The sequence below is a fragment of the Lactuca virosa genome, chromosome 3, assembly GCF_052849685.1.
Source record: "Lactuca virosa cultivar CGN04683 chromosome 3, Lactuca_virosa_CGN04683_v6, whole genome shotgun sequence".
Taxonomy (NCBI): Eukaryota; Viridiplantae; Streptophyta; class Magnoliopsida; order Asterales; family Asteraceae; genus Lactuca; species Lactuca virosa.
In genome coordinates, this window is record NC_136428.1 from 309,615,359 (window position 1) to 309,633,224 (window position 17,866).

Consider the following 17,866-nt stretch of genomic DNA (forward strand, 5'->3'; position numbering starts at 1 on the left):
AGTTCCACCGTATCCAACGTGAATAAACCATACGTATCAAACGCAAATGATAAATAATACAAAGTTACAAACCTACACCAAAACTCTAAACTTTTTTTATTTTTATAAATATATTAAAAGACAAGATAGGTAGTAGAGATACCCTTTGCCATATGTAAATGCCTTGGTCATTACATTGTTTGGGGTCCGATCCATCAGTAATGTTATTTGAAATTATGGTAATGACTAATTTCCAAAAGAAACAAGGATTTTAGCATTAAACTATTATCATTTATTATTTTTTACTTATTTATTGGGATTGCTACCGTCACACGTCTTCTATTATTCTTCTTCTTTACTTCTTGTATTTTCTTATAATTGTACGTCAGCAAATTTTAGAAAACTGGTTTTATAGGCTTGTTAATAATAACATGATAGTCTCGATTTTATACATTTATTTTGTGCAATATCAAGTAAATTTACAATGAATTTTGATGGAAATTAAGATAAAGGTATTTATTTATACATATATTTTGTGCAATTTCAAGTAAATTTACAATGAATTTTGATGGAAATTAAGATAAATGTATTTATAATGTTTTAATTGATGATTTATAGATTAAGATCGTCGACAGTTAAAAAAAAGTGAAATTGGAGCTGAATACTGGAGAACAGAGACGGAGCTAGCTAGTAGCCAGGGGGTAGCATGTGCTATCCCTTAAAATCATTGGAAAAGCGTAAATAAAATTGATGTTGCAGAGGTACTACTCATTAGATGTGTCTGAGGAAGATGAAGAATCAATGGAAATAGTCACACAAGGACTGTTTCACTTGAAATTAGTATGTAGATTTCAATTTCGATCGTCTTTTCTTGAATCGAGGCTCAATTTCGCCGCTTATTCTTTGGATCTGGTTTTACAGGTCGGCCTGAAAGGCGAATCCATAAACATGACTTCATCAACGGGAGTTTCATCTGTTGATTGGGTGGAATTGTCGGTACTTGAACAAAACCATTTGCCACTTACATCGTAGTACATAAGATCAATTGAACAAGGTATAGAAAAGTTTTTGGTCCCTAAAATCTGTAATTTGTTTGTACAAGTCTTTTGGTTGTTGGTTTGACAAACAAATAACTAATTTTGGATTTTGCACATCACCTGTTTGATTAAATGCTTGAACCAAAATATATAAGTGAATAGAATCAGTAATTAGTTTTTTTTGTATTATATTTGATTTTGTATTGTATTCTATAAAAAAACAAAAAAATCGAACTACTTCGCTATTTCGTGTATTCAATCCAAACTAGCTGATCCCTTATGTAATCTCATAAATGTGATTATGTTTGATCAATCCCTTCATTACTCTTAATTAACCATATGCGAAAGAATTTCATGATTTCATATAAGTTACTCTTAATTAGCAACCATATGCTAAAGAATAGTCAAATACTTCGTTAATATGATATGTGTGTTGCTTATGTTTATGTTCTGATGTGTGTGGTATGTATGATTTTCGTTCTCACTAAAAACTAGAGACAAGAATGGGATAAAAAATATTGGTTATATTTGACATGATCACAACAGTCTGTTTATGTGTGTGATATGTGTATGTATTGTTTATGTGATACTCTATTTATTTTTTATGTTTACAGATTCTGTTTATTTGTAACATACAACTAGCATTGATGTGAACATAAAACTTATAAGGTATGCCTTTTTCTTTTAGTTCATTTTATATTCTCTATTTCATAACCAGTGAAATTTTTGTGATTAATTTGGTTTTACTCTTTATATTATACCAGGAATTTTTTGTGCTACTCCTGCCGAAAATTTCTAGTTTCGCCCCTGCCGGAAGAGATTTCTTAAAGATAAATCTAAGTTCAAGAAAAATAATTTATGAGGTGGAGTTACTTGTGGAATATGCGATAACTAGAACGTTGATATGACTTTAAGTCGACTGAAGTTTCTATAGATATGACTTCTCTTTTTTACCTAAAAATATATCAGGGTTCTTCTGTAACATCCCAAATTTTAAGACCAAAATTTTCATTTTTGATTTAACGATTCATAAAACAATTTATAGAAAACAACATCAAGTTATCTTATTTCATAAAAACCATAGATCAAATGTCTCAAAAGCATGTCATCAGATATTAATAATGTCAGAGTACAAATCTCAAGAATCTCATATGCGGAAAATCGTGTGTGTGATGCGCTGCAGTCATGCCGGTTCTTTCCCCTTCGAAGAAGAAGTACCTGAAACCAAAACTGTAAACCGTAAGCACAAAGCTTAATGAGTCCCCCCCCCCCAATCATACCACATACCATACATAACACATACTGTCTAACATATCCAGGTACTAGCTACCCCTTCGGTCTCTTTCAACCGGTAACTTGCCTACCTTATCAGGGTGTTGGCCTACCCCTTCGATCCTGTCGGCCGGTAACTAGCCTAGCATACCAGGGTGTTGGCCTACCCCTTCGGTCCTTTCGACCGGTACCTTGCCTAGCATATCAGGGTGCTGGCCTACCCCTTCGGTTCTTTCGACCGGTACCGGGGACTATTTCACCCCTACTTTTACAACATAGCATCGTAGTGCATAGACATATAAATCATATACTGCCTAGCTTATCCGGGTGCTGGGATACCCCTTCGTCCTTATCGACGGGTACCGAGGTCTATCCTAACCCTCCTACCACTATCACATAACATCATAGCATACTAGCAGATAAAGCATAACAGATAGTGACATACCAGATAATTATCACAAATACAATCATCTCTAACATAACTCTTACTAGTGGGCCGACAGCATTGGTGCCTTAGACCCACTTCTATTGGAAGGTAACTCACCTTAATATCGTGAAGTAGCTGAAATGTCCTCGGCTCTGAGATCAACTCCTCTCAAACTCCTACACATAACAATCTCTTTTAATTACTCTTTCATACTCATTGCCCCTTAAGGGTCAACCTGGTCAATGGTCAAAGTCAAAGTCAAATCCTGGTCAAAGTCAACATCCTGGTTGACTCAACTCACCGAGTTGGTCCATCAACTCATCGAGACCCATAATCCATAAAACCCTGAAATCTCGATCCTACTCGTCGAGTCCTTTCATGAACTCGTCGAGTCCTTTCATGAACTCGTCGAGTTCATCTTCATAGCATAGTCGGGACCTTTTACTCACGACTCGCCGAGTCCCTCCTTGAACTCGTCCAGTTCCTCAATCTTCATAACCCAAACCATGGCCAACTCACTGAGTCATCTTCTAGACTCAACGAGTTTGCTTAGTAATAGAAAAGGTTGGGGGACCACGACCCAACTCGTCGAGTTATATGAACAACTCGTCGAGTCACCCATAGTCTAAATCTATTCAGTCGTTTCTAGTCGGGTTCTAAGCTTCTAAACCATAGATATGGTTCCCTAGGGTCGATATATCACGTAAAGTTTCTAACTTCACGTCCATGCATGAGTTATTTAGCTCGAAAAACCCTAAAAAGTGGTTCACAAGTTGCATGGGACTCCCATTTCCATAAAGTTGGCACCTTTATGCCATGGAGTCCCTCAAAGGTTCCAGATCTGAAGTCATGACTCCAAAACATGCTGGCATCCATGAATGGTTCCAAAATATGCTCCTTAAAGCCCTAAACTACTCCATGAAGAGATCTAGTAAATGAATAGTCATGGTTTAGACTTTATACATCAGTAAGGCTGCTTTGACAATGAGATCTCTGGATCCAAAGCTCCCTTCTTCAACCAAGCACTTCAAGCTTCCACTCCTTCAAGGAAATACCAAATAATCACTCTCTTTTCACTCTCACACACACTTAAAAGGCTCTAGATCACGAATTAGGGTTTTGCTGGACTGAGGAAGGCGATGAGGGAGGCTATAATGAAGATTTAAGGTGCTTAAATAGGGTGCAAACCTGAAAATTAGGATTTCACTCTGGAAGCTCTACTCGTCGAGTTGAGGCTTCTCAACTCGTCGAGTAGACTTCAAGTCCCGCGTCCAAATTCCCATTCCTACTCGACGAGTTTGGGCCTTTAACTCGTCGAGTCCCCTTGCAAAAATGAATAATTTTTTATTTAGAACACATATCAGAATCCAGGCGTTACAAATCTCCCCCACTTATTTTCGATTTCGTCCTCGAAGTCTGCTGCGCCTGAAAATAGCTCTGGGTAGTGCTCCCTCATCTCGTCCTCCGACTCTTAGGTCCATTATGAGCCCTTGCGGTACTGTCATTGCACCTTTACTAACTCAACCCTCTTGTTCCTTAGATCCTTCGTCTTCCTGTCGAGGATGGCTACCGGCCACTCGATTTAGTTCAGGCTGTCATCCACCTGAATATCCTCTAGGGGAACCATTGCAGAGTCATCTACCAAGCATTTCTACAGCTGGGAGACATGAAAGGTGCTCTGGATCTGACTAAGCTCGGCTGACAGATCCAGCCGATACGCCACCTTGCCCACCCGGGCCACAACCCTGAAAGCATTAATGTACCTGGAGCCCAATTTGCCCCGCTTCTTGAATCGGATGACACCTTTCCTAGGTGACACCTTCAGGAGGACCATATCCCTGACCTGGAACTCCAGGTCCGAACGACGCTTGTCGGCACAACTTTTCTGCCGAATCTGAGCAGTCTAAAGCCTACTCCGGACCTGGTGGATCCTATCTGTCGTCTTGAGTACCACTTCGGTACTCCCCATGGCCCTCTGTCCAACCTCACCCCAGCATATTGGGATTCCGCACTTCCTACCAAATAACATCTCGAAGCGAGGATGGTCGATGCTGGCGTGGTAGCTATTATTATAGGAAAACTCTGCCAAGGGAATGTAGGTATCCCAGCTACCACCGAAGTCTAAAACGCACTCCCGCAGCATATCCTCCAAGGTCTGGATGGTCCGCTCGCTCTGACTATCCGTCTGCGGGTAAAAAAAGTGCTAAAGTGTAGACGAGTACCCAACCCGTCATAAAATTTCTTCCAGAATCTGGAATTGAACCGTACGTATCGGTCAGAAATCACGAAAATTGGCACTCCGTGTCGAGCTACTATCTCTCTGATATGTAGATGTCAGCCAGCTTCTAGGCCGAAATATTCTCCTGGATCGGGATGAAATGGACACTCTTGGTCAGCCGATCCACGATTACCCAAATCGAATCCACTCCCCGTGCAGTCCTGGGAAGCTTCGTGATGAAATCCATAATAATATCCTCCCATTTCCACATAGGGATATCCAACGGCTGTGTCTTGCCGTGAGGTCTCTGGTGTTCGGCCTTGACCTTCCTGCAGGTCAAGCACCTCTTAACGTACCAGGCTACATCCCGCTTCGTGCAGGGCCACCAGTAATCAGGACGGAGATCTCTATACATGTTCGTTGCCCCGGGATGGATAGAAAACTTGGATTTGTGCGCCTCCTCCATCAAAACCTGGCGCACACCTCCATGATATGGGACTCACACTCTACGATGGAGTGTCAACAACCCGCGACTATCATAGTCGAATGAGGAAACTTATCCCACAATATGCTCGATCTTCCGATGTTCCTCCTTGATAGCCTCCTACTGGGCCTCTCGGATCTTCTCCAAAAGTGGAGTCACTACTATCATCCTCAGACAGGTGTCTCTGATCGGGGCTACAAATGCCTTGCAGCTAAGCGCATCGGACACAACATTGGCCTTCCCCGGGTGATAAAGGATCTCACAGTTGTAGTCCTTCACCACATCTAACCACCGGCGCTGCCTCATGTTCAGATTCGGCTGATCCATGAGGTACCTCAAGCTCTTGTGATCCGTGTAAATGGTACAAAGGACCCCATAGAGATAATGTCGCCAAATCTTGAGGGCGACAACAACTGCCCCCAACTCCAGATCGTGCGTCGGGTAGTTCGCCTCGTGAGGCTTCAGCTGCCTCGAAGCGTAGGCGATGACGTGCCCCCTCTGCATCAAGACTGCGCCCAAGCCCGAAATGGACACATCGCAATACACTATAAAATCCTCCACGCCCTATGGTAGGGCTAAGATTGGCGCCTCGTACAATCTCTATCTCAACGTCTCGAATGCTGCCTACTGCTCAGGTCCCCAATGAAATATAACGACCTTCTTCGTCAGTCGGGTCAAGGGTACTGCTATCTTGGAGAAGTCCTGAATGAATCTCTGGTAATAGCCTGCTAACCCGAGGAAACTCCGAATCTCAGATGGAGACTTCGGAACCTCCCATCTCATCATGGCCTCCACTTTGGCCGGGTCGACCAGAATACCGTTCTGGTTGACAAGGTGCCCCAGAAACCGCACCTCATGCAACCAGAACTCGCACTTGGAGAACTTGGCATACAAGCTCTCCCTCCTCCGGGAATCCAAAACCTCCTGCAAGTTCTTCTTGTGTTGCTCCTGCGTCTTGGAGTAAACCAAGATGTCATCGATAAAGACTATCACTGACCGATCCGACATCGGTCTGCATACGTGGTTCATGAGGTCCATGAACGCAGAAGGAGCATTGGTGATCCCAAAGGGCATCACCACGAAATCGTAGTGGCCATAACTAGTCTAGAAAGCAGTCTTCTGTACATCCTCATCTCTGACTTGCATCTGGTGGTAGCCTAAACGCAAATCTATCTTGGAAAACCAAGATGCCCCCTGTAGCTGGTCGAAGAGATCAGTGGGTAACGGTTCTTCACCGTTACCTTGTTCAGCTCCCGGTAATCTATACACATCCGATGCGACTCGTCCTTCTTCTTTACAAACAGGATCGGGGCTCTCCAAGGCGAACTGCTCGACCTAATGACTCCCTTGCCTAACAACTCCTGCAGTTGTGTAGACAGCTCCTACATATCGGGAGGAGCCAACCGATATGGTGCCTTGGCTATCGGAGCCGCACCCAAGACTAGGTCAATCCTGAACTCCACTTGTCTCTCCGGAGGTATCCCATGCATCTCCTCTGGAAATACGTTCGGATACTCTCGCACCCCTGGCACATCACTCACAATCGCCTTTCCCGACTCCCGGGTATCCATAACGTAGGCGACATACCCTACGCAACCCTGCTAAAAGTAGCGCCTAGCCCTTGCTTCCGAACACAAAGCTGGTCCATGATGCGACCTCTCGCCCTGAATCACCAGCTCTCCCCCACTTGGGGTCTTGACACGTACCAACTGCTGCGCACAGTCGATTACCGCCCCATTAGGGCTCAGCTAATCCATGTCGATGATAACCTTGTTCCCACACAACGGGATGGGAACAACATCCACGAGGTAACTCTCGTCATATAACCTCAAAACGCAATCTCTGAAAACCTCTGATGCTCGGACAGATCTGTCTTCAGTAATCTCGACCTCTAAAGGATAATCCAACATCCCCGAAGACTCAAAAAACCTGTTGCTAAGTGCAATAGAGACAAATGACCGGGTAGCACCCGAGTCGAATAACACCTGTACTGGGATATCGTTCACATGGGACGATCCTAAGCAACACATAAAAATAGAACATAAATATTGTTGGGTATAGAAGATTGCGTCATTGGGCTTTTTGTTTTAGTCCATTATGTATACGGTTTTGGGCCTGTCCAACCGTCATTTATTAGGGTTATAGGATCTATATATAGTGCATGCATGCACCGTGTATTAGCTAGTCGTTGATTTCATTATTGTAACCCTACCACACCTCTACAGTAGCAATTCTTAATAGAGTTCTTCTGAGGTTGTGGCTTATTAATCATTCGACATCAGTTTGATTCATCTTGTGTTCTTATTTGCTTTGTGTTTTTTTGTTGCTTGTTAAGAATCTTATCGATCTTAAAGAGTTTTAGTCTCATCAATTGGTATCAAAGCATGAGGCTATGTAAATAATACACATTTCTTATGTTAGAAGAAATCTTTAGGGTTTCCGCTTTTATCGAATCCATTGGAGCCGTCATCACTTTATTGACGCTGTTCCTAGATATCAATATTACCCTAACTCAATCTTTACAAGTCTGATTCTTGACAGGTACGCAGATCAAATCATCATGTCTCTCAACGAATCTCAAAACAATCCCATCAACATCTCTAACAGCATTGGCTCGACCACAAGGAATCTGATCCTATACACTCATGAATATGAGGCATGGGCTCTTCATTTTGAAGACTATGTTCTCGGTTCAGAGGATAATGGATACCTGATCTAGGAGGCTATTACTATGGGTCCTTTCGTTCACCCAGGAACCAACAGAACCATTAAGACACAGAAAGAGTACAATCAGCTAATGGTAGATGTGAAAGAAGTCCCTCAAGATGAGAAGGACAAACTGATTAGCAATATAAAAGCAATGAGGATGATCAGATTCGCTTTACAATCTGATACCTTTCGTTTGGTGAGTACATGTACTACTACAAAGGAAATCTGGGTAAGGCTTAAGGAGTTATATTCCACCGATGAGGATCTCGAGCATTCCATCCAAACTCTTCTACTTTCGGAGTTTGGTGACTTCAAGCAAAAGCCTGAGGAAAGTCTTATTCAAACATTCAATCGTTACAACCATCTTCTCAGTAAGATGATTAAGCACGGAATTGGCAGAGAGGTGATCGAGCAGAAGGTCACTTTCATGAATGGCCTAAGACCCGAATGGATGGCAGTGCTTTCAACTGTTAAAGCACATGAACAGTTCAAGACTTACTCGTTGGCAAAGCTCGTAGGGATTCCCAAGTCACATGAAAGTGTTGTGACAAAATAATCGAAAGTCATTTCTAGTTTGGGCTCTTTGGCACTCGTGGCTAAAGGTAAATCCATGGATGATCTCTCAGAATGCGATCTTACTAGTGAGGAGTATGCTCTAATGGTGTCTAACCCCATGCGGTTTGCAAGGAAGAAATTTCCTTCTGCTAAGAACCGAAACTGGAAAGGGAGTTATAGCTCCGAGAAGGCGAAGGAGGAGAACAAAAATGCTCCTCAGAAGGAAGAAGATAAAAAAGAAGAAAAGCTTGTTGGTAACTCTGGGTATGACTGCCACTACTGTCGCGGGCAGAATCATTTGGCGAAGGACTGCATGTTACGAAAGTTGAATGAGAAGATGATGAAGCTTAATTCAAGCGTAAGGTGGAGGAAATCCAGAAAAGGAAAACTAATGATAAATCTATGCCTGCTTTGATTGTATAGGAAGATGTCGCAGAGAACGAGTTCGGTGGAGTAGAAGTGTGGTCTACTGACTCGGAAGATGAAAAGTTCGCAAGCCCACACATGGAAGGGCATTTATTGTGAAGGAAGAAGGCTCTGAGGTTACTGGCAGATGTTTGATGGTAACAGCTCGTGTGTCACAAATGAGAGGCTACACAACAGATGGCGGGTGTGAAGAAACGAAGGAGAGGGAAGACAAATGCTTTACCACAAAACCAGTCAAAGAGCATATCAATGAGTGTGATCAGTTGATCAAGAAGCTAAATTCCATCCTTGAATCTCTTAAAATACCCGTATCTAACTACGAAAAAGAACTGAATGATTTAAAATTCACCTTCTCTAGTTTAAGTGGTAGCCTAAAACAAACTCGCCTCACAAATTCTAACCTAACTGATCAACTTAGCAAGGTGTCTTCCAAGAGTGAGGAGCGAAGGATGTGGATAGAGAAGAAGGAATTAGAGTTGGTTAGGGCAAGAGATGAATTGATTTATTTGCAACGTGACAATTTAAAGTTTTTGAAACAAAGGAATATTTTTTGCTTGATTGTTAAACGTCTTTATTGCAATATTACTCAGTTGTATTTAAATTGTGAGATTGGCGATAAAATTCACAAAATGATTTTGCCTTTCCTTGTATGAATGGAAGACGAAATAGATGCTGATTGCTATAAGTGTGAATCAATTGTCTTATCAGAAGAAACTTCTAAAGCCTACAGAATTGGGCTGGACAAAATTGAGTCATTTATTAAGTCCAAAGACCACAAGGACATGCTCAAAAACTTACTGGATGAAAATGACAGATTGAAAATAAAGACCGAAACTGTACGGAAATTTGACTCATCGAGTTCTAAGTTGAGTTCAGATAAAAGGATCAGTGCTGAAAATACATCTGAATTTGATGAGGACAGTGACATGAGTGAAATATCTGTAGAGGATAAGGTTGACAGTTCTGAATTTATTAAAACAGAACCGAAAAATGTCCTTATATCCGAAAATTTTGTTGAGTTTGCTAGATTGTCTAAGGACAAGTTCAAAATCCTGAAAGAGAAGGCTGTGGTATACCAAAAGGTACAAACCGTACCAAATCAAGTGTACACTACCACTGGAGTTACTAAGGATCATATAGTTAAGCTAACAAACATAGTAGATGAAGATAACGCTGATGGATGTGATGCGTATTTTTGGTTAGCCCCAATCGACAATGCTGATGAAACGAAAGGTTTGTCGGAACGAACCTCGTGGAGAGTGAAAAGCAGATACGTAGCTGAACCCCTAAATAAACCATCAAGGTTCGATAAATCTAGTACAAGTGGCACCAAGGACGTTCAAAGTGAACCTTCAAAAGGTTCAAGCGAACCCCAGTCAGTAAGAACCGAACCTCATGCCAAGAAGGCGAAACCAAATGTGAATATTCAGAAATCTTCCAAGCAACTTGCAGAGCAGAAACGTCAACGAAATATGAGATATCAGAAAAATCTCAACGAAAGGAAGCAGTTTTGGCAATCCCAGAACTCCAACTATGTACATAAAGAAAAAGCTTCCAACCAAAAGGCAAAAGTACATCCACATGCGAAACCCAAACGGTGTTCTCACTATAGTTCCTACGTTTCACAGAAACAAAATGGTAGTTTCGCTCACAAGTCACCAGTTCCAAAAAGGTTTCCTGAGAAACCCAATCCTCCTCACTCTCTACTAGAGAAAACTCCTATCATGGATGTTAAAGGGAAGGGAAAGCTCGTCTCAGATTCTGAAGTTCAAACAAAGAAGACGACCACTAACCCTAGGAAGGAAAAGAAAGAACTTTTTAAGAATCTTATCGATCTTAAAGAGTTTTAGTCTCATCAAGGTTTTCACCATTAAAATCAAGGTTTTCACCATTAAAAGAAAAGATGAAACCACTTTAATAAAACGAATGTATATTCTTGATCTTTCTGTTGCTTTTCCTTGTTCTGTAAAAGGCTCACCAGGACCCAAGAAACTTTGGGTTCCTAAATCCGCTTAATTTTGCAGGTCATACGTGACGAGCAGTTTGACAACGAATGGTATATTGATAGTGGCTGCTCGCGTCACATGACAGGAAGAAAGGAAGAGCTGAGAGAGTTTCGTGATCTCAAAGATGGTGGATGTGTAAAGTATGGTAATAATTCCTTTGGAAAAATAAAAGGCTACGAGATGATCACAAATGGAGATTTTTCAATCCGAAAGGTGGCTTATGTGGAAGGATTGCAACACAATCTAATTAGTGTTTCACAATTAGTTGTGGGAACTGGCCTGAAAGTATCCTTTGATGATGAAGGATCAGAAATTATAGAGAAAAATACGAAAGCAGTTCTATTGAAGTCACAGTGAAAAGGGGAGATGTACCCCTTAAACCTAAATCCCATAAGAGGGAAGCCTGCTATATGTCTGCTAACGATGGCTCACTTTGATGAAAGCTGGCTATGGCACCGAAGGCTCTCACACCTTAACTTCAAAGACATCAACAAGCTAGTTCTTGGTGATAACATGCGAGGGCTTCCTCTCTTAAAGTTTGACAAAGATCACCTGTGTGCAGCATGCGAAATGGGAAAGCAAAGCAGAAAAAGTCATCCAACTCTTGTAAACACAAAGATCATCGAGCCTCTTGAGCTTCTTCATATTGATCTATGTGGACCGTCTGCAATCGAAAGTGTCGGTGGTAGTAAGTATATACTTGTTATTGTTGATGATTTTTCCCGTTTCACTTGGGTATATTTGCTTAAACAGAAATCAGAGGCTACTCCAAAGCTGAAGAACTTTATAAAGCATGTGGAAGTTCAGTTGCGAAAGCTGGTTCATAACATCAGAAGCGACAATGGGTTGGAATTAAAAACAAGGAGTTTGAAGAATTCTTAGCTGAAAAGGGAGTAACTCACAACTTTTCTGCTCCCTACACTCCACAGCAGAATGGCGTAGTTGAAAGACGAAACCGTTCCTTATGTGAAGCAGCCCGAACCATGCTTAGTTTCGCTTGTTTACCTCTGTATTTCTGGGCTAATGCAATCGCCAAAGCTTGCTACACTCAAAATAGATCCTTCTTGAATAAACGATTTACCCTTACTCCATATGAAATATTAAATAATCGCAAACCTAACATCAAGTTTTTCCATGTCTTCGGTTCCAGGTGTTTCGTCTTTAACTCTAAAGAAAAACCGAAACAAGTTCGATGTGAAGGTAGAAGAAGGTATCTTTCTGGGTTATTCGCTGACCTCTAAGGCATATAGGGTTCTCAACAAACGATCCAAGAAAATGGAAGAAACCTATTATGTCACGTTTGACGACAATACCTGAAGAAGAATCAATCAAGAGAAAGTCAAATGGGAGATATCTTTCCAACACCAAGTCCAGTCACAATTACAATAGCTGACCTTTATGAGGAATACATGCTACTCTTTGATGAGCCAGAAAAAGCTATCCACTCTGAAGCAAAAGCAACAGATAATAAAGTCGATGAAATAAAGAAGATAATCGATGATGCCACAAAAGAAATGGAAAGCGAACCTCCAATCAGAAGAGCACCTTCAAAAGAAAGCACTCCATTGCAGGGGGAGAATTCTGAACCTGAGATTGAAACCATCTCATCATTGGAGGGGCAGAATCAAAATACAAATGTTGAATCAGATGTTCAATCAAAATTCGAAGAGGAAGTCAATGCTGAACTGGATCCTGCCTATGATCCATCCTACCCTCCGCTCACAAAATAGACAAAAGATCACCCAAAAACTCAAGTTATTGGTGAATCATCTGAGGGAGTGCTTACACTCTCTCAACTAAAAGCGAAGCAAACTGCTTTATTCTCTCAAGTGGAATATTGCATGTTTAATTCATTCGTCTCCAAATTTGAACCGAAAACAGTCTATACTGCACTACATCACTCTGATTGGGTTCAGGCTATGCAAGACGAACTCAATGAGCTCGAACAAAACAAGGTTTGGAGATTGATTCCCATGCCACCTGATGCATCTGTGGTCAGTCTAAAATGGGTGTTTCGCAACAAGATGGATAAAGAAGGTAACGTCATAAGCTACAAAGCGAGACTTGTGGTGAAAGGATATTTTCAGGAAGAAGGGATTGACTATGAAGAAACTTTTGCTCCAGTAGCAAGGTTAGAATCAGTTCGAATCTTCTTGGCATATGTGGCACACAAAAACTTTAAGGTATTCCAGATGGATGTCAAGTGTGCTTTCCTGAACAGAGAACTAGAAGAAACCGTATACGTTGAACAACGACTGGGTTTCATGAATGAAATGTATCCCAACCATTGCTATATTTTGGACAAAGCCGTATATGGTCTGAAGCAAGCTCCTAGAGCCTGGTATGAAACTTAAACTCATTTTCTAAAGATGTCCAAGTTTAAAAAAGGTTCGGTTGACCCAACCTTCTTTCGCAAGAAAGAGGGTGACCATTTAATGATCGTCCAAATTTACATCGATGACATCATCTTCGGTTCCACAAATTCTAGCCTAACAGCTGAATTCCGGAAGTTAATAGAGACTAAATTTGAGATGAGTTCAATGGGTCCAATTAACTTTTTACTTGGATTGAACATAAGACAAGGACCAGAAGGCATTTTTATCAATCAGGAGGCTTACACAAAGACTTTACTGGCGAAGTTCGGCATGATGGGAGACTCAAAAGTGAAGGTTCCAATGGCTTTTGGGACGAAACTAACACCATCTCTGGAAAAACTGGCTGCTGATATGACGCTCTATCGCCAAATGATAGGGTCTCTAATGTATCTTATAGCTAGTAGACCATATATTATGTTTTCTGTTTTTTACTGTGCCAGGTTTCAAGCCAATCCACGCGAACCTCAAATGGTGGCAGTCAAGAACATCTTCTGATACCTGAAGCGAACCTCATCTCTCGGCATATGGTATCCAGCGAAATCAGGGTTCTTTGTTCAAGCATTCTCTGATGCCGATCTAGGAGGATGTGGCCTGGATAGGAAGAGTACCACAGGAGGTTGTCAATTTCTGGATGCCAAACTCGTCAGCTGCCAGTCCAAGAAACAAACGTGTGTATCCTTGTCCACATCCGAAGTTAAATATATAGCCGCTACATCTTGTGCTTCGCAGGTCATTTGGATTCCAAGTTAGTTAAGAGACTATGGCCTAAACATGAAGCAAATCCCACTATATTGTGACTCTGAAAGTGCAATCCGAATATGTCACAACCCAGTGCAACACTCGAAGACGAAACACATAGCACTGAGGTACCACTTTATCAAAGATCATGTGGAAGATGGTAACGTTGAAATTCATTTCGTATGCTCTGCTGATCAATTAGCCGACATATTCACGAAATCCTTGCCTGTAGCAGCCTTCAACAATATACTCCAAGGCTTAGGAATGATGGAAGCCGAATCTGTACCGAAACGACCTTCGCCTCATTAAAATTTTAACAAGCGAAATAGAGCGAACGCTCGGTCTATTTCGGTTCCGAATTTTACGGGAACCGAATTATACCGAACGTTCGGTTGATACTTTATGTATACTTTTTGTACATTTTATTTTTCCTTTCTGTTTTTATTTCTTTTTCAGAAAAATATAAAATACAAAAATATTTTTTTCTTTCTGTTTTTATTTCTTTTTCAGGAAAATCAAAAATACAAAAATATTTTTCCTTTCCGTTCTTATTTCTTTTTCAGACATATCGAAAATGCAAAAATATATTTTTTTAAATTTGTTTAACCTAGATTGTTTTACAATTGCTGTTTGTCCCAACAATGTATCATGGGGAAGGTATCAACTCTTAATCTATATACTAGCTAAATGTCCCTAGAAGCATACTGCTGGATGTTGTCCAAAGCCTCGACGACTCCAGAGTGAAGCCTTACTGATTCGATATATACAAATCGGTTCTTCCCAATCAGACTGTTACATTCACTTACGTCATGAGCTACCTTACTCTTCTCACATTGATTTAAGAGTTATCTGCTTGGTCACTTTTATATAGCAGAGGTACTTTCAGTTCTTTAACCACCTCACCATTTTTCTCCATTATTTTCGATTCCATGAAAGTAACCCTTGAGACTCTCAGCATGTACCACCGAGGTTTACGGTTACACAACATCTGTGTTAATGATCTTAGTTTCATTTCACCATGATCTAAGTGAAACCCACAATCAAATACCTTACATGAATTGACGGTGAACAATTGAATGTTCTAGTTTTTCACCCATGTATTAATGAAACCACTTATGTGGTATGTACCAAGAAATCTCTTTTATTTTTTTGAGATCTTTATGAAATTGTCTAAAACTAAGACATTTCTTCCAAAAAGATCCTGTTTTAATTTTGTTTTTGAGATTTATAAACTTTTCCCAAGTCACTACAACATTATCAAACCTACTTGATGTTTAAAGCTACACTGGCTACACAAGTACTTCATCCCACTTTCGTTCTTATATCAATTTTGTAGTTTGGTTGAAGCGAATGCCACCCTTCAAGCAGAAATTAAAAGATGCCTTTCAATGTTTCTTAACAAACATTTGATCGTACTTTAACGGGAAACCACGCAGACATTTCTAAGACTCTCTTGACTTTGAAATAAGAGATTCATGCCCGAGATCCTCAGTTTCATGTCTCAAATGACATCACTTAGATCCCATAGATATAGCTTGTTTTATTTCTTTTTCTTTGGCACACACTTGCACGAAACTCTATTGACTTTCCAAAAGTCTTGTTCGTGGTTACTATGGTATCTCGCTTCCACATGGAATTATTCAGGAGAAAGGAGCTTTGTTTATTAACTTGGAATATGATGCGTTAAAGATAATATGAAGAGGCAGGGAGTGGATAAATTTCAAAATAAAGGCGTGTGAATTTGAAACGTCACCATGTGATCACGCCACCTGACACGCTTTTGAGGGTAACAGTTGTCAAATCACGTCTAATTAGGCGTCGTTTCAGAAAATCACGCTTACGATATCATTAAGGATTTTCTCTCTCCTGGTAATCGTATAAAGGGATTTTTCACAATTCTTTTCTCTTTCACCACTTACAAAATCTCTCGAGCATTCAAAAGGCAAATACTCTCTCTAATGTTCATCTTCCTCACCAAGCTTCAACAATGGCAGAATCATCTTCAGTTCACGAACACACTACTCAATCCATTCTCCTCACGATCAAGCCTAATCAGAACCTGATCCTCGACTTGGATCCATTCCAGTATGATGCTTTTATGCTGCAAATCGCCGAATGCCTCAAGTACTCCCCACTGGTCAAGGCTCTTACCCAAGTTGAATACGTGCCAATGTCTCTCCTATCTCAAGTTTACTCTTCAGCAAAGTACGTCAAGGATGAGGAGCATATTATGTTCTAGATTTTCAATAAGAAAACTTCTGTCTCCAAAATTTGGTTTTGCCATCTTTTAGGGCTAACCTATGTGGACTCAATGGTGCATCCTGATTCGACTACTAATGCTTAGATCTTCGAGATGTTCTACAACATGGGTTACACTGATCTTCTCTCTACCATCACAAAAGTCAAGAAGTCTTGCCTACCTCCTCAACGGAGTGGGTTGTTTACCCTTCTCTTTAAGGGTTTTTTTAAACGGGTTTCTGGATCCGATGGTGCAAGCAAAGCTTTCATGACCATCATCTATGGTCTATACCACAACATCAATCTTGATTATGGGTCTATTCTCTGGACTTAATTGGTTCAATGTTTGAATTCATCTTCTCGTCACACCGAGATTTCATGTGGGAGATTCTGAACCATCATTACCCACAGGGCTATGGAGAAATTTCAAGTCCCAGTCATGGAGGATTCTTTAATATCTTCAATTGCTACTTTCCACACCACAAAGATCATCGTGGCAGACTCTTCCAAGTTTCCGTTCATCGGTCCAATCCATGAGACGATGTACAGGTGTGTTCCTGTGGCTAGTAAAATTATTTCTGAATACAAGAAACAATCATTTTCAGGTCCAAGGGTATTCACTCCCGAGATGCAACGTTCCCTGGATGAGGCTGACAAGTCAAAGAAAGGAGGTAAGAAAGGAGACAAAAAGAAGGACGTTCAAGAGGGAGCCTCCTCTAAACCAGTCACGCCTAAGAAGCGAAAGGGTCAAACCGCTGAATCTTCGGCTCCTAAGAAGCGAAAGCTGCGAAAGATGACTCTCAAGCCGAAAGTCTCCTCAACAAGCGATTCCAATTATGTACCTTCGCATCAACAAGTACAAGAGTCAAGCGACAGCGAAGATCATCTGTCTGAGGGTTCGCCTCGAGGTAATTCGCCTCCACCTTCGCCAACTCGAAGTAATTCACCTCCACCTTCACCTCGTTCTTCTATTCCTATTTCGATAGCTCCTTGTCCACTTCCTGTTTCATCTCAAACACCCACTTCTACACCATTACCACCACCCATCTTCACTGAAACAACTACCACTACAACCGAACCACCGGTTCATGTCAACGCATCTGATGCGGGGGCACAAACTTTTTGTTTTGAAATCCCTGTTACTTCTAAACCACTTTCCCCACTTCACTCCGACGAGTATGACACCATTCTTGGTGGAAACGATGTGGAGTTTGGAAAATTCCACTATAGCCCCTTTACAGTTCAAAGTGACAGTAATGATGATGCCCCACTTACTAAATGACATCTTAAAACCATGAATAAGAAGCTCGATAGTTTTCTTGCCTCTGCATCTTCCTCTTCTACCACTGCATACTCTGAAGCAGCGGTCAAGGCCCTGTTCTCTACACTGGTCAAAGAGCAT

At 41.1% G+C, this 17,866-nt stretch overlaps 1 long non-coding RNA gene across 1 annotated transcript; it reads left to right on the forward strand.

The window, feature by feature from the left end:
• Positions 1 to 367: 367 nt before the first annotated feature.
• Positions 368 to 2,035, forward strand: LOC145163027 (uncharacterized). Its single transcript, XR_013739519.1, has 5 exons — positions 368 to 491; positions 598 to 819; positions 901 to 1,033; positions 1,631 to 1,685; positions 1,781 to 2,035. It is a non-coding gene; the product is annotated as an uncharacterized LOC145163027 (long non-coding RNA).
• Positions 2,036 to 17,866: the final 15,831 nt, after the last annotated feature.